Below are 21,326 nucleotides of genomic sequence, written 5' to 3' on the forward strand. Positions count from 1 at the left end.
ACGGAGCGTAAGCTCCGCCTCCAAGAGAAATCTCTTGATTTCAGTAAGGACTCTGGAATACGCCCCCCTGTCCCATTGGCTAGCTCCATAAATGGAGGCTAGCCATTGGAACAGAGATCTGTCCGGCATTCACGGACCAGATTCGGGGGCGTTCCCGAGATTTTTTCCCTGGGCGTGCCCTCTGTGTAGTCATGCGGCCGTGGGCGGGGTTTATTTATTTTTTGTTGACCAGGTTTTTTTGGCCATTCCGCGGCCGACCGCCAACAGAGAAAGCCTTCCCGACCCCCCTCCCGCTGTCCGTTCCCGCCCCCCCCCCCCTGTGCTTCATGTTTTTCAAGCGCACATTACCGCGGCCGTGGGCGGGGTTGCCGAAATGCCCGCTCCGTGCTGGGCCTCCGTTGTTCCCCAGGTGAGTGCTTGTTAAATGTATGTGTCAATAAATTATACCCTCCCGCTGTCCGTTCCTTTCCCGCCCCCCCCCCCTCCCACTGTCCGTCCGTAAATGCTTGTTTGTTGTTGTTGGTCAAACAGCTGTGATGTACATTTAATTAATCAGCTGTAGAGAAACCCAACACGGCACGGCCCTTTGAAAAGCACTTCAGCCTATCAGAGCGCGCTGCAGTGACGCACAGTGGTGCTGCAGTCTGTCTTTCTCCCCCCACGCTCGCACTCCTCCAAAACAGCCCCTCCCTTACGAAATGAGCTCTGCTGCTCCTAGAAAACAGCTCCTGGAACACTTTTAAATACAGATTTACAGCGGAAAACACAGTTTTAAATAGCGCGAATCACCTTTTAATGCAGTTTAATAGCGCAGACCACTTTTAAATGCAATTTAGCAACGTGGAACACTTTTATTAAGATTTAAATAGCGCAGATCACTTTCCAATGCATTTCAATAGCGCTGAACACTTTTTATACAGTTTTAAATAACGCAGAACGCCTTACAACATCTCTCACACAAGCAGTGACTGTGACGGGGAGGAGATCACATCCGCTGGCTCGCAGCGTTTTCAGGACAATGTGCGGATGGGGTGCTTTCACTTTCCCTGCCTCTCCCCCATGATCTCCTCCCCGTCACAGAGTCACTGCTTGTGTGAGGCACCAACTCCCCAATGTATCCTTCAGAATACAACCTCAAACGGGCCTCCAAGAGCAACTGAACGCATTGGATGGCTGTATGGAAAGACATGCTTTTGCAAATGAAATAAATATAACTGCGACGATATCTTCCATTGTGAAAGGTCGGCTGGTTAAAGTGTAGTTAATGTTCTGACTTGGTTCCTACTTTACACAAAGCACCACTTCTGTCCCCCCCCCTCCCCCCCCCCCGCCTGCCTTGCTGTGCAGGCCAGAAGCGCTTCTCTCTATGACGGATCAGGAGCCTCAGCAACACAACAACCCCCACTAAGGAAGGGTCATATCCGTACAGGAGATTGAGATGGCAGATGTACCAGGGTGAGGTGGCGGGGCGAAGGAAGCGGCCGGAAGGTCGCACATTTCCAAACTTTGCAGACCCTCCAGCAGAGCGCTGTTTCACCTTTTATCCCACTCACACAGTCCCGCACCCACACATACATCTCCTCCTCCAAGGGATGATCACTGTACAGGTCTCCCTCTGCCATCCTCCGGGAGGCTCAGTGCCTCACTACACGTTCTCCCCTGGCCCCAGGTCCTATGATCCCCCAGTCACTCTCAGCATTTCTGCCCCCCTCGAGTCCCAACTGTGTAACTTTTCTCCCTCATTTACCCTTTTCTGACCTGTTTTCTCTAAACTCCCCCCTTTGCTGAACTATTTCCTCCTTCTGTCCCTTCCTTTTCGCCCTGGCCTTCTGTCCGACAGGGTGGAAACAAGAGCTAGTGGGGAAGCAGAGCGCAGTGTTGTATTATAGTATTTGTGTCAGGGCTTTAAGTGAGATGAAAAAACACAGGGTCTCTCACAGGGGCGCGGCCAATCTAATTAAGGGCGTGGCTTACATACACGTCCGCTAAGAATCTGTGCTTAGCATAATGTGCCACCCAAATTGTATTTTGCAGTTTCTGTCATTGCATCCAGATATGATACAACAAGTAACATCATACCTACAAGTCGGGACTATTGGCTAGGTCAATGGTTGTTAGTGGCGTCTCAGCTGGCACCACGGAGGCACTCATCTCGCCGCCAGTGGAACACACTGATTGGAGGAGAGATTATATTTGCACAAACCCACACTGTAAATACCAGGGGCGGCCTTAGGCATGTGCAAGCTGTGCACCTGCACAGGGCCGCCAAACCCCAGGGGCCTCATCGCCAGGGGCCTCATCCAGCCTCTTGGTAGGAGCGGGCAGAAAACACCTTCCAGCTCCGGGTTAACAAAGAAATCGTTTCCATGCCTCCGAGCCCGTGATCTTCGTCAATAATTCAGTGTCGCTCATAAAGGGCGATGATAAGTACCGATGTGACTCATGTGGAGAGGCTGTGTGCTGGAGGGATTCGAGGCAGATATGTCCATCACTTGAAGCAGCACATGTACAGAAGTCAGCTTTTTGCATTAGAAAGGTATAATTCTTTTTTGACATTTCTTCAATTGTATTCGGAATTTAATTCATGGAAATCGTATTTTTCACCCAGTGTTCTTTTTATGTTTTTTTAGAGTGTTTATAAGGACGGAAAGCAATGGAATATAGTAATTAACAAGATGCGTCACAGGCAGAAGTACACACCTGCCTCCACCTGTGCAGAATTGCTCGTCACCTCACCCTGTTCTTTTATACGCATTATTTTAAGACTGAATTAAAGGAATTTTTCTCCCTTCCAAAAAAAAAAAAAATCCTTCAAGAACGTTAATTTTGTGATGGCATCAGGAGTTAAAAGTTATTTAATGTTACTTCTGCTCCTGGCATTTTGGTCATTTGAAGTTATGTTCTATGATTGTTTGAAGTGCTGGACACATTGAAACTTTTCCTCCTTAGTGCAGAGTGCATAGGGAGTGGAGAGTTGAGAGTGCATAGGGAGTTGAGAGTGCATAGGGAGTTGAGAGTGCATAGGGAGTGGAGAGTGCATAGGGAGTGCAGAGTGGAGAGTGCATAGGGAGTGGAGAGTGCATAGGGAGTGGAGAGTGCATAGGGAGTGGAGAGTGCATAGGGAGTGGAGAGTGGAGAGTGCATAGGGAGTGGAGAGTGCATAGGGAGTGCAGAGTGGAGAGTGCGTAGGGAGTGCAGAGTGGAGAGTGCATAGGGAGTGCAGAGTGGAGAGTGCATAGGGAGTGCAGAGTGGAGAGTGCATAGGGAGTGGAGAGTGCATAGGGAGTGCAGCTCGAGGGAGTGGAGAGTGCATAGGGAGTGGAGAGTGCATAGGGAGTGGAGAGTGCATAGGGAGTGGAGAGTGCATAGGGAGTGGAGAGTGCATAGGGAGTGCAGAGTGGAGAGTGCATAGGGAGTGGAGAGTGCATAGGGAGTGGAGAGTGCATAGGGAGTGCAGAGTGGACAGTGCATAGGGAGTGGAGAGTGGATAGGGAGTGGAGAGTGGATAGGGAGTGGAGAGTGGATAGGGAGTGGAGAGTGGAGAGTGCGTAGGGAGTGGAGAGTGGAGAGTGCGTAGGGAGTGGAGAGTGGAGAGTGCGTAGGGAGTGGAGAGTGGAGAGTGCGTAGGGAGTGGAGAGTGCGTAGGGAGTGGAGAGTGCGTAGGGAGTGGAGAGTGCATAGGGAGTGGATAGTGCATACGGAGTGGAGAGTGGAGAGTGCATAGGGAGTGGAGAGTGCATAGGGAATGGAGAGTGCATCCCCTCTACTTCTCTTCTATGGACACTTGTACTTCTTCTACTTCTCCACCAGCACAGTGTGTGTTTCCACTCGCCCGTGGCACTGGAGACTGAAGCACATCCTTCTTAGGGTGAAAACCGTCTTGCTGGTCATTATGGACACTCTTTCCAGTTCTGTACTTTTATGTGATCACACTATGCATTATGGGGGGTGTAGTGTTGCTTTGATTCCATTAGAACACAGCTGAAAACAATGATTTGTAGATAAAAACTCTAGTCCCACTAAATCTTGGAAGTGCTTATTCACACACACACATGCATGCACGCACATATGCAAACACACTCTCTCTCCCTCAACAGGTGCACTACCTCCTCACAAGCACGGACACATGTTTGTAAAACAGGTTCTTTAACCCACCATGCCATCCCATAATGCAGTTCGGTTGGCTAGCACACCGTGGCTGACTGAAGATGCGCACTAGGATGGCGCCGGCACTTGACAGCCAGGCACAGAGAGGCGCGTGATTGACAATGGGCGACAAGACGAGCGTGACTGAGAGCAGACGCCAACTGAAATGTCCAACCCTTAAAAAGGAAAGATTTAATGACGGTATTTTTTGTGGAACTGGTGGCGAGCTTCCTGTTTCAAGATGAGTGAGTGAACCATGTCCAAAAAGACTGACACTCCAGTAGGGTAGTGTAGTGCTTTCAGCAAGCGTTGCCTTAATGTGCCACCCCAGCACGATTTAACCCCCTCAGCTGTCAATTGGGCATCTGTCACGTGACACCTGCAGACCAGACTCTGAATTTCTTCAGTGAAATCCAGTAGGGTACAATAGGTCTTACATTTGCAAGATATTAAGCTGTTGGCAATGTAAATGACAATGCCATTTATTTATCTGTTTTCAAAACCAACACATAAATAAAAATATTATCATTTACAATGCCAATAGCTCTAACTTTGGCAAAGGCGAAACCGTTGCATTGTAAATGCTTGTTTTTAAGTTGCTTCATTTTTGCTTTTCTAACTGCTGAATGCATACACTGCATTTACAGGTATTTTAATTGTATTATGTGCGGTAAAAAAGGACATCCTACAGCCTTTTCTTTCACACTCCCTGTCCTCCAGCAAGATTGTCACATAATTCACTTTAAAAACTCCTCTTGCTATGTAGTAAGTTAGAGAAAAGTAAACAACAATTCCCATGTTAAAAGAATATGCAACAATTTGTCAGAAGATAAAGCCTGACATTTGACCTCTGTCTTGGAAGCACCTGCAAATGTGACAAGATAAACACAAAATTTAAAAGCATCTTTATTTACTGTTTGGACTTTCGCAACCCATCAATATCAGTGGGTCGCGACCCACAACTTGGGTAATGTGGATCTGGAGCCAAGGGGAACAAGCATTTGCAATGCAATAGGTCTCGCATTATTAAAGTTTGAGCTATTGGTGTTGCATTATTTAGCAAAGGCAATAGCTCAAACTTTAATAATGCGAGACCTATTGCATTGCAAATGCTTGTTTCCCTAATCCCTTGTCTACTTCTTCAGCCCCACTTTATCCAATCCGTGTCCTCATCCGAGTTGTCTGAATACTACAGACCTCGTTGAAACAATGCATTGGCAAAGGCAGGCTACGTGTTTACTGCCAGTCTTCTGGCTTCGGTAATGTTCGTTTTGTTTTGGTCATGGTTTTTTTTGTAAAGTTTTACTTGTGGGTCCCCGTCACATGGTGAAAACAATAGACTAAACACACTTTCAGGGGGGGGGGGGGGGGGGAGATGTCACCCACTGTATGCAGATACACAGCAAGTCAACAGGCCGGTGCAGGAAGTGCTGACTGCTCTGACCCGGAAGAGGATGTACACTAACCCCCCAGTGTCTATTGGAGGGGAAGCTATAAGTCATAGGAGGCACCAACATTTCCAAAAGAAGGAAGGCGGTGTGCCAAGCACTACAACCGCCGAGCATCCCTTGCTAGGGCAATCCACTGAATGATTAGCAATACAGGTCTGGGGAAAGATGTCACAGGACTTCTCAAAACCCTCGCAAGAAAAGGAAGTCACTAACGGCCACTGTTGGCGATTTTAACGATGCAAGACTGGGCAAAGATTATTTTTGTCCTCTTCCCTGGATAGCCCCTCTAATGATAGGGGCACTTGCAGGCAGACACAGTATTGTAGGATTCGCCAAACGCAAGCGCAGAGGACATTGTGTTCACGAGGGAGACAGCCCAGGTCTGTAGCGGACACCATGGAGCGCCCCCGTGAAAAAACACATTTTCTGGTACACGTGATGGAATTATTTTGACTGGAAGAAGCCACAGGGAAAACTAGTCGTTTGCACCTTGGAATGAAAATCTGCATTTGTTCAGAATAAGTGCCAGAGATCCGAGGGCCGCACACCTGCAGGAGAGTCCTGGGAGGCGGCGGCCAAGTGCCTCTGAGCCTCGTCGTTTCCACCGCTCCGGTTAACACAACAGGTCGCCTTGTTCCCACAGCCGTTCAAGCGGAGGCCTGTGGGTGTAATTGTAGGGCAGGATGCGGATGGCTGCGGTTTTAAATTACAGGATTCGGGACATGAAGAGTGTGGCGGGCCATCAAACACACGTCCGCAAATAACAAGTTCCCTTTCTCACGGAAGCCCTCCTTGGCTGAGAGCTCTGAAGAGATGTAGGTGACATGGGTAATTTACTAAACTTGGCCTATTTACTTGAGATGTATGCAAATTAGAATAAAGTGAGATGCACGAAATGGGGGGGGGGGGGGAGGGTTTCAGGGACAAGGTGGGGTTTCCACTTCAAGATCAAACAAGCGGCACTGAAAGCGATAGTTATTATAAAAAAAAACACGCCAGCAAGTGGTGCGCGCGCGTGCCACAGCGAACATGTGTTTTCAATTATCGCGCCCTTGTCTGGCACGATAATTGAAACCACATGGCCTTTGGTGCGCGTAACAGACACCAATAGGCCAGGGGCGGCGCAATGCGCCCACCTTTGGCCTATTGTGTGCCGTCTTTCAGAAACACACGCAGGCAAAGGCCAATCACGGAAGCCAAAAGGAAAAGCACACGCACGAGCGTGTGCGATTCTAGGCTCCATTTTGGAACCCCACACAAAAGGGCTCTCGCTGCGCGAGCCCTAAAAAGAGCATCATGAGTCACAGTAAGTAAGGTCTCCCTGCAGCATTCTGGATGTGCTCTAGGTGCTTTAATTGCCCTACGGAAGACTTCAGAAATAGGGAGTTACAGTAGTCCTCGTGATTAAGAATTAGTGCCTGGACCACTAAAGGGCAAATATGTGGAGGTAGGAGTGCAAAGACTATGCGCAAAAAGCCAATATAAGTAAAACAAAGAGCAGACGGATGGCTGGCCTGAGCTTACAAGGCTGACTTATGATCAAAGAGAAAACCCAAATTTTGCACTGCCATGGGGTGGGTGCCAATCCCAAATGAACTGACAAAAATTAGACAAAGGAACCGCAGACTCATAAATGGGTAGGAAAGAACAACACTTCTGTTCTGTGTGCACTGAACTTTAAATAGTTTCAGCCAACCTGAACAATGCTGCTAACATATGGTCCACATGGTCAGAAGTAGATTTATCAAAAAATATTAAAACCTTTATAACCTAGGTGTCATCAGTATAGCTCAGAAATTGACCCCAAAAGAGTGTTGGATTAGGCGAGGAAGAAAGGCCTTAATCTCCAAATGAAAATGAGAAATATGGAGTGCCTGATAGCTGGAATCAAGGCAGGTTTCGATCACACCCACCTCCCAATGTTTGAATAGTAATCTTTCATGGAAGAATGTGTTGTACACAGCAGACAGATCTAACAACACTAAGCCAAGGTCTACCAGCATTCGACAATTATTATAATGGACACCAAAACAGTTTCTGTCTAACGAACAAGCACAAAATACCAACTAAGCCACATTCAGAATAAAATGTTTTAAAAATTGTGATATGTGCCTAGTGAGGATTTTTTCCAAGACTATGACTGGAAAAGGCAAAAGGGAGATGGAGCAAAAATTGTTCATATTGCCCTGATCTGCATTAGGCTTCTTCAAATCCTGTAACAACCACGCCTTTTTTTAAAACTTGAGTACCTGAGCAGACGAGACAGATTTATTATTTATTTACAGCAGCAGCCCAGCCCGGCATGGAAAAGTCAACTTCAAAACCGCCAGAGGGATAGGGTCTAACGGAGAGCCAGATCATATTAAATAAGACACATCTCGAAATCTTATAAAGAAAACAACTGTTGCTTTCTGGCTTGAAGTTTGTTGGAAAAGAAATGCTGTCGTACTCTCAAGGGTTAAAGACGTTTTAGCCTAGGGACAGAGAGCAATAACATGTCTTGGGGAGAAGGTCGAGGACTGTGTTGTGAAAAGACTGTGTGGGTCATACATGGGTCGTTGAATCTGATGTGTTTGACCACTGGCAACCAGTTGAAGCTTCTCTTTAATGGAGTGACCTGGCCTGTTTTGGTGGTGACATCAAGCATGCCATGCTGTTTAGGTGTGTTGTTTCTTTATTTTGTGGTGTCAGAATCCGAAGAACTGACCACTGGCATACTAAAGTAAGCGGAAAGCTAAGGACTGGCCCAAAACTTACTGTTGAAACACGAGCTAAAGGAATATTCAGTGGTAGAAATAACCAATTAAGTTGGGGATCACCAAGATCACAAGTTTTATTTGCTTAAATTGTATGCCTTGAGAGCAGAGGTAGGAACATATGGGGGTGAGCTATAACGTCTGGGTACAAGTGCTAGGCCTCCTCTAAAGGTAATTAATTCAGACTTGCTTCCAAGGTTCTTCTCGGGTGGCCATATCAGACATGCCTTTAAAAGCTTTGATGTATTCCAAAGACTTTCTAATCAGTTTCAGAAGTTGCAAATTGTAGAAGCCTGGCCTGGGAGAACTACAAGCACCACAACTATCTGCTATATGTAAACCAGGAAAGGTGATGGTATCGAAAATTCTCCATTTCTTTCAGCAAGAGGTGCATAGGCTCATATGGAATACAGCCCACCAGCTGTATTCCATGTGACCTCCCTTACGCTGTAAGAGGCGGACGCTCACTCGCTCTCTGGCGATTCCCTCAGCGCTATCCCCATCCTCTGAGTGATTCCCTGTTTGAAAACGGACGGCTGGTATCGTAGCGCTTCGCATTAGCACTGCTATTCTGTACTTGCATCGCAGCGCTTGTCCTCATTGTAACCGCCCGCATTTGCCTGCTACATTTGCATATTTGATTTCGCACTGCGCTCGCTTTGCTAGGCTTCTTACGTATATATTGCTGTTCGTTTACCTGTGCCTTATCTCCTTTGATTATTTCACTTTTGGCCCCAAGCTCGCCCAGCTCGTATTTCCCTCTTCTACCATTTTGTTTGTTGTGCTTTCGAGCAAGCCCCTCCTCTCCGCCCCGCACCCGCCTCCCCAGCTGCTCCTCCCTTCCTCCGCCCCCCTCCACTCTCCATTTATGTCAGATGCCCCAACGCGCAGCGTCCACGCGCTGCGGCCGCGCCGAAGGTGCGCCAAAGGTAAGCCCGTCTACACCCGTCCGCGCCTGGACCGCGCCCAGCGCCAGACCCCCTGTTTCCCGCAATGCCCAACCCACTCGCATCACTTACGATGCCACCACCCTCCTAGCCCTTAACCCCGGCCACTCCCCCAACTGCGTCCAAGCCGCTCCTGGACACACCCATGGACCCTTCTCTTGCCACTCCTGCAAGTTCGACGGCACCAAGAACAACTCCTCATCCACTAACACCAACCAGATATCTGACAAAAACCACCTTAAATGCATCCTACTCAACACCCGCTCGGTCCACAGGCACGCCATCGACCTCTGGAATCTACTAGACACCATTTCACTGGACGTCGCCTTCCTAACAGAAACATGGATGAACGCCTCATCAGCCCCAGACATCACCATTGCCATCCCGGAAAACTACAAGATCATCCGAAAGGACCGCATCAAGCATACAGGAGGAGGCATCGCTATCGTTCATAAAAACTCCATCCGCATCTCAACTAGCTCAGACGTCAACCTCGCTAGCGCCGAACACCTTCACTTCCAGATCCACACCGACCCCAAGACCACACTCAGAGGCACCCTCCTCTACAGGCCTCCAGGACCCCGTGCACAATTCAGTGACGACATCACTGACTTTATCACCCCACACGCCCTCCCCTCCGAGGACTACTTTCTATTGGGAGACCTCAATTTTCACCTGGAAAAGAACAACGACAGCTGCACCACCACCCTTCTGGACAATCTCGCCAACCTCGGACTCAAACAACTTGTCTCTACGCCCACCCACATCGCAGGTCACACGCTCGACCCTATCTTCACCTCCAGCAAACATATCTCATTCAGTCACACCACAGCTCTTCACTGGACGGACCACAGCTGCGTTCACTTTACCTACAATAAGACCACAATCCACAACCATCCTCAACCCACCCTGCGAAGAAACTGGAACAAAGTCACCAGCGACCAGATCTCCTCTTCGCTTCTACTTAACCCCCCCGCCCTCTCCTCAAAACCCGACCAAGCAGCCATCAACCTCACCCAATGGTTATCCAACAGCGCCGACATCCTCGCACCGTTGAAAAAACGCCAAATCAAGCTAAGCAGCAAAAACGCATCCTGGTTCAACGATGATCTTAAGAAATCGAAGAAACACTGTCGCTTCCTCGAAAAGGCCTGGAAAAAAGATCCTAACACCAGCACCAAGGACGCCTTCAAAAATGCTACCCGCATACACCACCAACTAATCCGATCTGCCAAGAAAACCGCACTCAAAGACCGTCTAGATAACAACGCCCACAACAGCAAGGAATTATTCAACATCGTCAAAGAATTTACCAACCCATCAGCCAACTCCAACGACATTACCCCCTCCCAAGCCCTCTGCGACTCCCTAGCTTCCTTCTTCCACAACAAAATCGCAGACATCCACAACAGCTTCGACAACCGTCCCGAAGACCAACCCACCCAATCTTCTGCAGGACCTTCACCCCCCTTGAACATCCTTAACGACTGGAACCCAATCTCCACTGAGGACACCATCCGCCTGATGAACTCCATCCACTCAGGATCCCCAACTGACCCATGCCCTCACCACATCTTCAACAAAGCAGACTCCATCATAGCACCACACCTCCGAGATGTCATCAACTACTCCCTCAACTCCGCCACCTTCCCGGAAAGCTGGAAACACGCAGAACTCAGCGCCCTTCTGAAAAAACCCACAGCTGACCCCACCGAACTCAAAAACTACCGCCCCATCTCGCTTCTTCCATTCCCGGCCAAAGTCATTGAGAAAGCCGTCAACAACCAGCTCGCCGCATTCCTCGAAACCAACAAATCCCTCGACTCCTCACAGTCCGGCTTCCGAGCCAAACACAGCACTGAAACCGCCCTCATCGCAGCAACAGACGACATTCGAACTCTACTGGACAATGGAGACACAGTCGCCCTCATCCTCCTCGACCTTTCCGCTGCCTTCGACACAGTCTGTCACAGCACCCTTCTTCAGCGCCTCAGAGACGTAGGAATCCAAGGAAAAGCACTGGAATGGATCACCTCGTTCCTCACCGGAAGAACACAGAAAGTCCGCCTCCCACCATTCAAGTCAAAGGCCTCTGAAGTCATCTGCGGCGTGCCACAAGGATCGTCACTCAGCCCCACCCTCTTCAACGTATACATGAGCCCCCTTGCGGCCATCGCTCGCCAACACAATCTCAACATCATCTCCTACGCGGATGACACTCAACTGATCCTATCACTCACCAAAGACCCTAACACAGCCAAAACCAACCTACACGAAGGAATGAAAGAAGTAGCCGAGTGGATGAAGCACAGCCGTCTGAAACTGAACTCAGACAAAACAGAAGTCCTCATCTTAGGCACCTCCCCCTCCGCCTGGGATGACTCTTGGTGGCCAGAAGCCCTTGGAAAAGCCCCCATCCCGACGGACCACGCACGGAACCTGGGCGTCATCCTGGACTCCTCACTCTCAATGACCAGACAAGTCAACGCCGTTTCATCATCTTGCTTCAACATTCTTCGCATGCTCAAAAAAACATTTTGCTGGATCCCCACCGAAACTAGAAAAACAGTCACCCACGCACTGGTCACGAGCCGCCTGGACTACGGAAACACACTATACGCCGGTACCACCGCAAAACTCCAGAAAAAACTCCAACGCATCCAGAACGCTTCAGCCAGGCTCATACTAGACATCCCGCGTAAAGAACACATCTCTGGTCACCTGAAAAACCTCCACTGGCTCCCCGTAAATAAGAGGATTACTTTCCGCCTCCTAACCCACGCACACAAAGCACTCTACGAACTTGGACCCGAATGCCTCAACACACGATTGTCCTTCTACACCCCCTCCCGTCAGCTGCGATCCTCCAACCAAGCCCTTGCCACTGTACCTCGCATCAACAAAACCACCATGGGAGGTAGATCCTTCTCCTACCTGGCAGCTAAAACCTGGAACTCACTTCCCACTCACCTTCGCCTTACTCAGAACCACCTAGCATTCAGAAAGCAACTTAAAACTTGGATATTCGACAAGTAATTCCCCACCCTCCCTCTAGCGCCTTGAGACCCTATGGGTATGTAGCGCGCTATATAAATCTCTTGACTTGACTTGACTTGACTGGCAGTGAACTACACATTTGCGCTAACCAATGAGACAAATGTGAATAAATCACAGCGTGTGTATAAAAACAGAGGCGGGGACTACACCGCCGCACCAAACAACGACCGGCAGATTTACCAGAAACACTGAATTCGATCCATAAAAATCAACAGGAAGGGCAAGGGCATGTTGGGGTACAATACATATCCTACGCGCTTTCTTTCGCTACTAAACACTCAGTGCTAAAGACGTGTTTGTGCAGATCGGTCGCAGATGTATGTCAACAGCTGTAAAGCGCGAGGCACACAAAAACAGGGCTAGCGCGCTGGGTTGGAGGAAGTCGCAAAAACTGGGATTGAAAAGGCTAAATTCTGCAAGTAACACGCTTTTTTCCCCGTCAAAAGTGCAGACACGTACCCGGTGTGGCAACAAAATCATGCAAAATTTAGTCCTCGCTGCATCATAATCTCAGATTTTTTTTCAGAGCAGCTGACCTAATTTCTCGAACGGTTTTTGCACAGGCAGGTTACAAGCACACACGGTTATTTTTCTAATTTTTAAAGCAGTCCGGAGAACGACCGGTATTTTCTGCCACGTTGCCAGCTTCCTGATATATAAACTGACCACCACTGCTGGTTTGTTGTGAAAAGGCACTGCACAACGTATATATTATACTGGAACACTTTTTAACTGCAGTCCATCCCTTATCGAGCAGTGAAAATAAAATAAATGCAATACTACACGGGTTGCTTACGCATATTTTGTGTGCATATTTTGCAGGTTGGAAATGCTGATAGAATGTGTATTTAAAACCTTTCCCGTGGGTGGATTAAAAGGAGGAGAGCGTGAGCTTTGCAAACAGGCATCGAGCCCCCGCCACAATGATCAGATCAGCTGTTCTTGTCCATTTGCGGCAGAGCTTCGCTGGGGGAAAGTTTAACAAAATTCACCGCTCCTCTAAAACACTGAGAGCAAACGCAGTCGGGGCAAGGGCCGTCATATCCCGCTCATGGTCGTTCATAACGCAAGAAATATACATGCAACATATTTCTTACCTGGTCCTCCCTGTCTGCAACGCAACTAGCGAGCGCAGCGCCTCAAAGTGTGGACTTGTTTTGCTGCCTCTCTGCCTGGCTAATGCATTCGTCACTTCCTAGTCCTGCGAAGCTGGAGTGTGTCCAAACCCCTCCTCTTCGTCTCTGACCTGCGAGCTGCAGGAACCAACAGCAAAGCCAGAGCATTTAATCTGCAGCTGGGAGTAGTCCCCGTGTCACTGCCCCGCTTTGCACAGCACACTTCGGTGCACACTGTCTACCCCTCCACACAGCACGCGCAGAGAGACTCCCCCATCGGCGCAGCACGCCCCGCGCAAACAGCCCGCAGCTGTCAGTCAGAGCACATACTCTGCTGAGGAACGGAGTGAATCCTGGACTAACTCCTGCTGCACAACATGAGCACATTGTTTGCTGCTTTCTGTGCAGTGTGCACAGTAAGTGACGCCAGCTTGGGGCCAGCAGCGCGCGCAGTACACTACTCTGCAGAACACCTCTCAAGTTTCCCATTTCCGTGCACGAGTAACCTTCCAGTCGATTTAGGAAACCCGAGAGCTCTGCTGCAGAGCACAGCACCCTCTGGACACCGCACACTGCCTGTGCTCCCTTTCTCTGCTCAGTATAGCCATACGAATGTACAAGGCTGTGCTCGCTCTGGGTGGCGCTCTCTGCGTAGATCTGTATGTAACGCTTGCAGAACACAACAGTGTGAACGCACAGTGATGCCAACGCTACTACAAACTTCTTTTGCACAGGCCTATGCACACATCATTATATTCATAGTGTGTCTTAACTTCCGTGTGTGAAGCATTAAAATGCATTGATGAAATGTACTCATTGTACGGATTAGAGATTTATACACATGTGCACTGTTAATTTGAACCGCATAATCATGTACTCTTATTTCCATTTTACATTTATTCTTCGAGTTACATGTGTGGATGTGTAAGCATTCATTTGAGTTCATATTAACTGCTAACTTACCCTGTCTAAAGGCCTCAATTGAAATGCATTTTGCTTTGTTAGCACTTTCTCTCTTTCCAAGCAGGTTTTTTTTATCATGATGTTTATATTGGACTGCTGATAGTGAGGCCTGAAGGGAAGAACTTGGCAGTGAACATGGAGAGTTAATGGTCAAAAGAAGCCTTCTCTTCATCATATACCTGGACAGAGAGATGTTCAAAGTAAGAACTACAGTCCCAGTTCAATGTGATGGGAAACTGAAGGGATGATGCTGATGCACTCAAGTAACAATTTGGTTGGTTCCTGGTGGTGTGAAAGGAGAGTCTCCTGTTACTTTTAAATTGGTGTTCTCCAAGTTGGAAAGAGAGATTCCCTTTAGACTTCGAGAGGTACAGACCGTTCTGCTTGCCTTATTCTTGTAAGTGTGAAGCTTTATGTTAAACACTTATTTCCTTTTTTAAAGACTTCTATTGAAGTCTCATCATTCTGACACCTTCAATGCGCCTTAATTAAAGTTTCTAGATAGATAAGGTGCAGTACATTGAGGTGGGCAATCTTTGTTTTTTTTACAGTTAAATCTGTTGCCCATGTGAGCAAATCCCAGAACTATGCGATCTACCCTTGTCAAGTGTACTGAAAGTTCATCATCCGTCAGATATATGTCATTGACATTGGACAATTCTTGGTCATCAAATAGTTCTAAAATTTCTGTTACTCAAGCTGAAAACAGCCTGGGGCTATTCTTATACCCCTTAGGTTATTAACAGAATTGCCCCTGACAGCCCAGCGTGCTAATGCAGTCAAATACCTGCTTGCAGGCTCTATATTTTGGCAGAAAAATTAATTTGAGGTATCTAGTGTGGTTTTGTATTTTTCCTCAATATGTTATCAATTAGTGCAGCACTGTGCACGTTTGTACTGCAAATGTGCGAGTAGCTGTGTTTAAATGTCTGTAATCCAATACTAGACGATATGAATGATCTGGTTTCGCCAAGGGAAACAAGGGATTATTCCCTGAAGAGGTGTAACTGTCTATTGCACCCTGGTATTTAAGTTGTTGGAGAATTTCCCTAACAAACGAGTTCCTTACCTTCGGTAACAATGTATCTGGTAGAGACATAGACTAGCTGCAGATTCCTTAATTTAGAATATCCCCAGGCGTCAGAGTGGATCCGGAAAACTTTTCCACAGCAGCACCTCTGCACGCCCGGGGCGGCACTGCCCGGCTCCGCCCTCACATCGTCCACGGACATGACGTCAGTGGAGCCATATATGCCCCTCCCTGGCGCGCTGACGTCGGAGAAACTTTTCCGCGTCAGAACGCGGAGCCATCACCAAAAAACTGTGAGAATACGGGAACAGTGTACAAAAATGATGAAAAAATTGAAGAAATTGACAAGTGAGACACAGCAGCGCTCATAAGAGCGTAGGCTCAATCAATGATAAAGGAAGACAAGGATGTGGAAAAACAGCCTGGCAGAGGAAGAAATCCACACCTGGAAAGTAAAACTGTGAAGGAGAACAAGTCCGGAACACTAGAGTAAGGAGAGTGCACCACAAGACGTCACCAGAAGGAGACGTTGCCATCTCCATTAAAATCCATAATTGGACATGGCCAATAGTCCTGAAGGAAAAGCCCGCCGCGGCGGCAACGACGACAATGCCATGTAGAAGGGGAAAGCGGGATGGTGGGAAAAAGCGTCAATAGATTTCACACCGTACAATCCAGGTCTAGGACTGGAAGGAACATACCCCCTAATTTCAGAGAATGGCGGGGAGCAGCAGAGAAACAGAACAAATCAACCTGTACTGGAGTGAGAGCAGAGCACCCAGGAAGGGGCAAGCCACCCTAAAGGAGGTGAGTATAGAAAGTCTCAACCAGAAAAGGTCCTCGCGGAACGGGGAGGATGAGCGGGCGTTAAGGAATCTGCGGCTAGACTATCTGCTAGATTCATCAAAGACCCGTTTTGCGAGTCTTTAATAGCGATTCATAAGGAATCGCTATTAAGGACTTGCAAAACGGGATTCATGTAGGAATTGCAAAAAATATTGCGATTCCTACATGTTCCTTATTTGCGATTAGCAAATTGCTAATCGCAAATAAGGAATAACTCCCCATGCATTCCTATGGGCCTACATGCCCATAGGAATGAATGGGAAGTTATTCCTTATTTGCGATTGGCAATTTGCTAATCGCAAATAAGGATGCGATTTCAAGGGTGCTGGGGTGTCCAAAGGACACCCTGTAGCACCCCTGAAATGTGAATTTACACTGATGTTGTGCACACACATGTCCAAAGGACATGTGTGTGTGTAATATGCAACCTAGAAAAATGCATTTAAATGCATTTTTCTAAGTTTTCGCTATTTACCACGAGGTTTGACTTCGTGGTAAATAGCGGTCCTAAATTGCGAATTCGCAATTTTTAAATGTTTCATGAATAGCATTTAAGGAATCTCTAATAGAGATTCCTTAAATGCTAATCCTCACAAATTTGCGAATTCTTTATTAGCGATTTTTGCATTTGGGATGATGAATCCCAAATGCAAAATTTGCACTCGCAAAGGGCCAGATTCTCAGAACCTGGCCCTTTTGCGAGCGCATTTCGCTTGATGAATCTGGCTGTATGTCTCTACCAGATACATCATTACCGAATGTAAGTAACTCGTTCATCTGATAGAGACGTCTAGATGCAGATTCCTTAACTTAGAATAGATACCAAGGTCATACCCATAGAGGAGGCGGGTCTGCGACTGAACCCCATCAAGTTCATGAATGAACTTAGCTGTCTGTAAGGTGACTAAACAGCACTGTTAACCTTAGACACGAAGTTTAATGAGGCTATGAAAGGTAGCGCAGTTGACCTTCAGACTATGAAGCTCTAAGGAGAGCAGAAAGCAATGGGAGGCAAATGGCAATAGGAGCCGTGAAGAACAGTACAGAAGAAATGCTTTCTAACACAAGACACTGAGGCAAAAGTGGTGGTCATCTTGAGCGAAAGGATCCGCAAGTATAACTCTAAAGAGAGTATCTTAACAGCTAACATAAGGCAACTATGTGAAATAGGTTGACCACCAAATAATGTGTATAATCAACTTTCTTAAATGTATGTACATTATGCTTGTTATTTTTCTCAAGTAACTGCGCAGTGACTTAGAATCCAAAGTACCATACTAGAAAAATATTAATGATGTTTGATATATATCTCAAACTGGAATTTGGTAGAATAGAAGTTGGAGCGTTTGGTTAATCATGGATGGGCAAAGGTGGCCTTGAATGTATGATTTTTTACTAATTGTATGTATTTGTATACTGATTTGCAGCCTTGAAAAAGCCCGCGGAGGGCGAAACGCGCGTCGGCTGTGACGATGTGGCAAGAAAATAATCAATAAATAAGAACTTTAAAGCACTAATGGACTGTGTACTACCTGAATATTTGTGTGGACCTGAAGCAAATTGAACTACTGAAGTGATTGAATTGCAATCCAATTGGAGAAAAGTAACTAGTAGGGATGTGCACTGGTTGAATTGTTTCTATTTATGGTTCATGAAACTCTACCACACCCTCTGTGGGTAGATTATCGTGACGAAAATTGCTTAAGGGTGAATAAGCATCCGATCAGTTGGGCACTCCTAAATTGAGTATTTTTGTGTGACTGGAAAAATTACCACTACGGGAAAAATGCAATAGTGATGTGCTGATCATAATAGCAAGTTCACCCTGTTTTTTTGTTGATGTACAGAAGACTATGTATACTAGGTTGGGAGAAAGAGACACAAGCCAGATACCCGTGGCAAAGTGAGAGTTCATACGTCAAAAGAAGATGAACCAACCCAGAATGTGAAAGATCCACAGTATTCGAACTGGCGACAGTAGCAAGCAGTCACCAGTCGACCAAGGAAATAGTCTAAAAAAACACTGTGGCACCTGTACTAACAAGACAAGTGGAACAGCTGAGGCAATTAGGAAACCCTTATCCCGCAAGTGCCAGCATGGAGAAGAAACCATAAAGCAGATATGATGGGAGTAAAAGGGAGGCCATGACTTCTCAAGAAGTGTAGCTGAACCGAAGGACTGAGAAAACCGCTGGGCGCAGTATGCCGACCGCAGCCAAGTTTAAAAAGATGGCAGCTGGTATAACAGAGACATTGTACACTGGTCCAATATGCACAAGAGCAAAAAGGAGCCTTCTTGAAACCGGCACCAGCAAGACACGAGTGACAGCAGTGGGAGATGCCAGTCTATGCCCACACAATGCTGTCAGCAGGAAAACAGACGACATGCCAGGCTTAGGCGATGTAAGTGAAGGGCCAAAGACAAGTAGTTGTGCGTTAAGAACCCGAGCGAAGACCGGAAGGGATCTAAGTATGCCACATGGACCTGGAGCCATACAAAGGAAGCAAAGACTTCCTGTAGGGTCACGTAGGCGCCTGAGGCACCTAATAGTAAGAAGGCGAGAAGACCATGGCTCAAAAAGGGCACCAGCCAGCCAGGCACTTCGATAGCTAGTGGAATAAGTAGACCGGGGCAGGGACCACGGACACTGTGTGAATGAAGGAGCCAGCACGAATCTGCAGGGTATGCACACCAATCAGATCTATAGCAGGAAGTAAAACGTTGAAACTGTGAAAACGTGACCCATCAAGAGTCTAGAGTATGCTAAACATACTCGCAGAGATTTGTAAATTGGGTAGGACCACATCCAGAGCAGTAACCCATGTTCCCTGTCGAAGCAGAACAACCGCCCTCTGCAAGACAGATGAGGAGAAAAACAAGTCACTGTTGTAGCCAAAGTGAGGACAATGAAAAGGTCCCAGACTCCAAACAGTGATTTCGAAGGAAAACAGGCACTTGGAGGGTACACAGTATGAAGGCAAACAAAGCTTGGGAACAATCATACTGAAAAAGCAGGGAACATGAACACCGCCGTAGGCCAGGCGGCCAAAGAGAGTCTATGACCACAGATAACAGAGAACACCTGCTAAACATTCGCTTACAGGACAAACCAGAAGGGGTTGTATGCCCAAGTCGCACTAAGAAGAACAACCATAAGAACACCGCATAGCGGCAATAGGATGCCTTGCAGCGAAGGAATTGCTACAACCCAGTGTTTCACCACGCATGCAGGATAGACACCACACAGCACAGAACATATGCCAAATTCTGAAGCAATATAGACAGAGAAACCCAACATGCAAGAAGCAAGTTACAGTAGGAACTCTGTAGAAATGGACAAGTGACTCCCAGCAGAACGTGTGCACGGAGACTCCATAGGAGCATACCAAGCAAATGGCAGTACCGAGTGCCATAAATACCCTTCATAGGGTAAGGCAAATCTCCAGCAGGGGTGTCCTCTTGGGCTAAACACAGTCAGAGGACTGAAAAAAAGAAAAACAGCCAAACGGCTGTACTGAACAAACAGATAAAGGGCTAACCAGCCATGAACAGTAACCAGCCACTAAAAACTAATCTGTGCATTAGGTTGGGCACCGGAAAATAACGCAGAGATATAGCAACACGATTTATCTCAGCCCTGATAAGAGACGCGGGAGACCGTGGAATCCGCGTGGCAGTCAAACAGATCTACCCCATTAAATGGAAGATCCCTGAGGGCATCCAGAACATGATCTGGGAAGGGACTGTTGCACAGCCAAGCATGGCGGCGTAAAGCCACAGCGCGAGCCAGGACCTGTCCCATAGAGTCAGTGGCATCCAGAGAGTACCTAACGGAAAATTGTGCCATGCTTCTGCCATGCAGAAGAAGGCAGAGCAACTTCGTCCGTGGCCCTTCTGGAATAGAAGGGAGAAGGTGGGCAACTGAGTCCCAAAGAGCGGAGGATGCGTGGGCGAACACACAGGCTGTATTTAAAGCCCGGACGCCTGTTCTATTAGAGGTGAAAGGCCAGCGGCCACAATCATCCAGCCACCAAGACTCCCTGGTGGGAGGTAATAATGGTAAAGAAGGTGAAGACTCCAAACTAAAAGCTGCTTGAACATTCACGCCCTGAGCAGTTGGGTGAAGAGACAAACAGAGAGAATCACCCGGAGCAGGGCGGTGCCTACGAGCAATAGCATGCTCAACGGGGTCACCAGAAGCTGGCCTCGACCAAGCGCCACCTAGGACGTCAAGTAGCGAATTCCCAAAGGGCAGCAAAGGTTCAACTTCAATAGGCTTCAAATGGAGCAGATCCATTAAAGGATCGGAAAGCAATGGCACCATAGGAGGCTGAATGCCAAGCACATTAGCTGCCCTATGAATAGAGGGTGCAAAGGCAGCACTAGATTCATATGCTATCCATTTAGGGGACAATAAATTGTCAGTAGGGGATGGTTGAAGGCTAATCCTACCAATGGACATGAGGAATGGAGCAGCCAGAGACTGACCCAAAGGCCAGGCGACACAGGGTACTTGCACCCTGGTCCCTTCATCAGGGGAGTCCAGGGAAGCATCAGGCTCCAAATGAGGAGGCGTAAATGAAAGCAGCAGCGTCAACGGACATTGCAGTGACCTATTGCCGCCCGAGGAGTCAGGGGGAGCCACCACCAAGGGAGGCGGACTCGACGCCGGTCGTATTGGAGTCGCCTGGACATAGACGACCTCCACAGAGGTTTCGACCTGGACGCCGACCGACGCCGATCCCACAGCAAGAGATGCCAGAGCCGGCGTCGAGCCTGGGGTAGTACCCGGCGTCGACGCCTCCGACGTCTGCGCAGGAAGCTGCACAGGGCTATGCACTGACTGACGGGGTTGGCCTGGCTCTGGGCCCTGGCTTGGTGGCATCGCGACGGCTCCGGAATCGGAGTCGACAGACGAAGCCGGTGCCGGGGAAACATCCGCAGACGAGGACCCGGTATGAGCGCCTGCAACCTCTGTGGGGCCCAAAGGCGCACCATGGAGTGGGGGCGACTC

At 47.9% G+C, this 21,326-nt stretch overlaps 1 protein-coding gene across 2 annotated transcripts in view; it reads right to left on the bottom strand.

The window, feature by feature from the left end:
• MIDEAS (mitotic deacetylase associated SANT domain protein) overlaps positions 1-21,326 on the bottom strand; it is a 733,716-nt gene that overhangs the window by 504,979 nt on the left and 207,411 nt on the right. Inside the window, exon 1 of one of the 2 annotated variants that reach the window (XM_078659669.1) lies at positions 13,455-13,538. The exons of the other annotated variant lie outside the window; for it this stretch is intronic. The gene's annotated coding sequence lies outside the window, so the exon portion shown is untranslated. Of the gene's footprint in view, positions 1-13,454; positions 13,539-21,326 lie in introns of those variants that run through there. 2 annotated transcript variants of the gene reach the window in all.

This window comes from Lissotriton helveticus, chromosome 9 (genome assembly GCF_964261635.1).
Source record: "Lissotriton helveticus chromosome 9, aLisHel1.1, whole genome shotgun sequence".
NCBI lineage: Eukaryota > Metazoa > Chordata > Amphibia > Caudata > Salamandridae > Lissotriton > Lissotriton helveticus.